This window comes from Octopus bimaculoides, chromosome 2, assembly GCF_001194135.2.
Source record: "Octopus bimaculoides isolate UCB-OBI-ISO-001 chromosome 2, ASM119413v2, whole genome shotgun sequence".
NCBI lineage: Eukaryota > Metazoa > Mollusca > Cephalopoda > Octopoda > Octopodidae > Octopus > Octopus bimaculoides.
In genome coordinates, this window is record NC_068982.1 from 145,016,171 (window position 1) to 145,020,968 (window position 4,798).

Here is a 4,798-nt window from a genome sequence, read left to right on the forward strand (position 1 = left end):
CTCTAACGCGAATTGTTAGAAAAGAACACAGAAGTGCAGCTCTCAAAATTGCTGCAGAGCTTAATGACCATTTCGAGAACCCAGTTTCCATAAAAACTGTTCGCCGGAAGCTGCATAAAGCCGGATTTCACGGGAAGGCTGCAATCATAAAACCACTACTTTCAAAAACAAACGTTTCAAAGTGTTTAGAGTGGAGTAGAAACCCACAGAATTGGTCCCTGGAGCAGTGGACGAATGTTATTTTCTCAGATGAGTCATCCTTTACCTTATTTCCGACCACCGGCCAAGTATACATGTGGAGATAGCCAAAAGAAGCATTTGACCCAGACTGCCATCTTCCAACTTTTAAACATGGTGGAGGATCTGTGATGATCTGGGGTGCTATATATTGGAAATCTACCGGTCCAATGGTTTCCCTTCATAGCAGAAATAATAGTCAAGACTGTTTAAGCATTTTATCTGATCAAATTCATCCTATGGTTGCGGAACTGTTTCCGGAGGGAAACGTAATCTTTCAGGATGATAATGCACCAATTCATACAGCCAAATTTGTTACTGAATGACACGAGGAACATTCTAGTGAAGTTGAACATCTTATCTGGCCACCACAGTCCCCAGATCTCAATATTGTAATCGGAAGAAGGGACCAGGAAACTATGCTGGTCCTATGGAGGACATTTGTCCTGAGCCGTCTGGACTACTGCTCTCAGCTATGGTCACCCTACACTGTAGAATTAATAACAGAACTTGAGGCGGTTCAGAGATACTACACGAGGAAAATTGCATCAATGGAATAGCTGAGCTACTGGGAGAGACTGAAAGAGTTATGAATCTATTCCCTGGAGCAAAGACGGGGAGAGGTACGCAGTGATATATGTATGGAAGATAATGGAGGAGTTGGCATTAAACTCGAAATGGACGTCACTGCACTGTTCCAAAAGTCCCAGCTGTCTCATCTAGGGCGAGGACCATGTACTGCAATATCTTGGGATTCAAGGGCCCACAGCTATTTAACTCCTTGCCAAAACATCTGAGGGACCTCCATGGAGTGGGAGTATATGTTTTCAAGAAACAACTTGACCTCTTGCTATCCTAGATCCCAGATGAACCAATATCAAGGCAAGAAACTCAAGAGGGTAGCGATATCGAACTCCCTCTTTCACCAGAAGCCAAACCCATTGAATTGGCCAATTAAAAGGTGATTACAATGGTGGTACCCCAGCATGGCCACAGCCTCAAAGCCGAACATATAAAAGAATATATATATGTGTATATATGTATATACATATGTTATATATATATATATATATATATATATATATATATATATATATATATATATATATATGCACATACATATGTATATACACGCATAAATGTATGTATAAAAGTATAGAACCAAGTCGTTAGAATGTCTCGTAGAATTTGTTCTCTGTGCTCTGAGTTCAAATACCATCGAAGTCAGTTTTGCCGCTCATCGTATTGTGTGCGATAAAAAACTGCCAGTTCACGGCAGTAGATTGACAGAATTGTTAGAACGTCTGATAGGGTGCCATGCAGTATTTGTTCTAGTTCTCTGCGTTTTAAGAACACTGTTACTTGGTCATATTGACCTTGTCTATCCACCGAGCATTTTCGAAGGCGTAGAAAGAAGAGATTAACAGTCGTCCGTGGATGGGCGATTGTTAATCTCTACTTCCTAAAATCTTTCTCAAGCCTGCGCCGTGGAGAAGAACTTCCTGGGTGCATAAATCTCTGACCAAAGAGGATCTTAGAACATTATACAACATTATTATATACAACGTAATAACATATGTCGTTACAATACACAACAGAACACTATATAATCCTATGACATATACTATAACACTATACAACACTACTAAATATAATGGAAAATTATAGAACATCTGATACATTAATTAGAAAATTTTTAGCAAAATAGTAAATGAAGGATTAAGTAAAAAGAAAAGAATTCTAAACGTTCGAAGAATGCCATAAAATAAATAAGGGCAATGATGACATTTCTACCATAAACCTCAGTTTGTTTTTAGCCAATTAACCTACGATGTATAACATTTAGCTGTAGTTACCAAAGCGAGAAAACCTTTCAAGTGACTTGAACAAATACACTAATTATAGATCGCTGAAAATCATAAAACAAGCTATTAAATCTCAGAAAATAGCCAAAGGCAAGCAGGCTTAAAAAATAATTAATAGATATTATTAGCTAGAAATGTGGTGCAAGGGAATCCAAACACACAGCATTTAGCGATACGACTTTATAACTGGTTAACGATAGGCTGTCTCTGGCGAGAGAAGGTCAGTCATTATTTCCGATTTCTCTCGAACGAATGATAGATAAATTCTCTGCTCTATCTCGAGGCACAATGCAAACTAGTCTATTTAAAGGAGTGTAACTTTTCCTGTCAAAAACGTACTACTATGAAGCGACAGGATTTTCTCTTATGCTACAATATACAACTTATTCGCATATTTTATATTACTTATAACAGCTAGACACACAATTGTGACGTTGATAAATTTTGAACAAGCTGACTTTACGGCTGGTTATTCGATAGCCTGTAATAAATTTGACTGACCACGACCTTGTTCAATAAATTGTGTTAAAGCCATTTTTTAAACTAACTCATTCCAGCAAAACTATTTATTAAAACGTCATCAAGGTTTGTAAGATGCGGGTGTTTTAATGTTAAGTTTATGTTGTATAATTGCCCAATTAAGGTCGAATCCAGGCAGTTAGTGATTCCTGCAATGTTGAGAAAACTTGCTGTCAAAAACTGTTGGCCTTGTTTTTGTTGAGACGGCCGACGTGCATTTTAGTTGTAGTTTCTGTTTCTCTTTTTCATATTCTAATAGAAAAAGAAGCTGACTAATTGCTACAAATTACATCTAAAGGAAAGTTTGAAGGTTTTAGAAGTGAAAGTACTAATGGAGATTTCTAACATCAGTAAAAGGGAACATCACTTTAGGGGGAGGATTCAGGTGACTTATAAACCCTAGAAATTGCTTATTTTTCCAACCTCAGAAGGATGAAAGACTAAGTCGACTTGGGTGGTATTTGCACTCACAACCTATTGAGAGACAACCAAGTGCTTGAAGGCATTTTGTCCATCGCTCTACGAACTCAGCTACCAACCTTATTTTCTAACACTCATAATTCTTGACATTAATACAATGCCAGTAATCTGAGAGTAGTTTGTGATTAAATCAACCTGAGTACTTTGTTGGTACTTTATTTTATCGATCACAGGAGAAATGAAAAACAAAGCTGACATTGGTAATGAGATAGATGTCGTATTAGGTAGAAGCAACACAGTAATGTTCCTCAACTAACAGAAGGGGAGTTAATTCGTATCCTGTAATATACAGTGATACTCCGCATTAATAATTACGGCACTTTGTTCTCTCTGACTCAAACGTAAATAGGCAGAATGGTTAAGTACTGCATCGAGAAAGCCTTGTAAATTGAAGAGGCAATCTTCATTAGCTTGCATTGTAGGAATTAAACATCCCACAATGATTGTTAGCGGGTAGAAAAGATGAGGAGTTTTGCCAAGTCATCCTATCCTTTCAGATTGGTAGATTAAACTATTTAGGATACACGTGTTTTGGCCATTATGAGACACGAACCACAAATCTTCAAACTAATTTAGTTGAAGTTTTGTATTTGTATAAAAATACATACATTTTATGTTCACTTGTATTAAACACTAGTGAATAATATATATATGTTCACTAGTTTTAACACTAGTGAATAATACACACACACACACACTCACACACACACACAAACACACACAGACACACACACACACACACACACACACACACACACACACACACACACACACACACACACACACACACACACACACACACACACACACACACACACACACACACACAAAGAGAGCGGGAGAAATGAGAATCAAATTAGGTAAATCAATTCACATATAATAATACATATATTCAACCATAAAAAAAACTTAGATAAAAACTTAGGTTTGTTTCGACCAAAGATTGGTCCAGGCCATGTCTAACTTAATAGCACCACCTGATAGACCCAATATGCACAAATTTTAAAAGATATATTTAATATATCAAACATATTAAAAGTATATAGATATATAAATATAAGTAAAAATATAGATTTATCAATACATTAAAAATATATAAATATATTAAAAATATATTGGAAATATAAATACATATATAAATCGACTTACGGAATAAAAAATGTTCCATAGAACTAGATAGAAAGTTAAGAGTCCAGAAAAATGTAAAATATAAAAGGTTTGAGTATTAATAATCCGACGGCCGTTTCTGGGGGTCCAGTTATCCAGTCAAACGATATTATATCCATTATTCGACACCGCCTCCTTCTTCAGGGAAAAGTAAAGTACTAGAGAGATTTACATTTACTGCGTTTTCATAATGGGAGTCAATTACTGAGTGATCTTATAGAGAGCCATGTACATGAGGGCAGGAATTAGAAGTGCTTCAGAAAAAGTAGCGAGAAGATAAACAATGCGTGGTAAAATGAAGTTATTGATGGTTCGATAGGTAGAAGGTTAGAGGAGGGGAGTACGGTTTACGTATTTAGAATAAGTTTCAATGGGTGTGAAAGCTGGTTTACAACGCTATCTAGAATCATCAAAATGCATAAAACCGTATATTCATCTTACGCCTCAAGTTCGAATACTTTGAACACTTCAAAATGCAGTCTATACATCACAAAACTATTTTTTTCTCCTTTAAATATAATTATATATAT

General features: G+C 36.2%; 1 protein-coding gene across 1 annotated transcript in view; it reads right to left on the reverse strand.

Moving 5' to 3' along the window:
• LOC106880286 (tachykinin-like peptides receptor 99D) overlaps positions 1-4,798 on the reverse strand; it is a 234,156-nt gene that overhangs the window by 65,739 nt on the left and 163,619 nt on the right. The window lies entirely within an intron of this gene.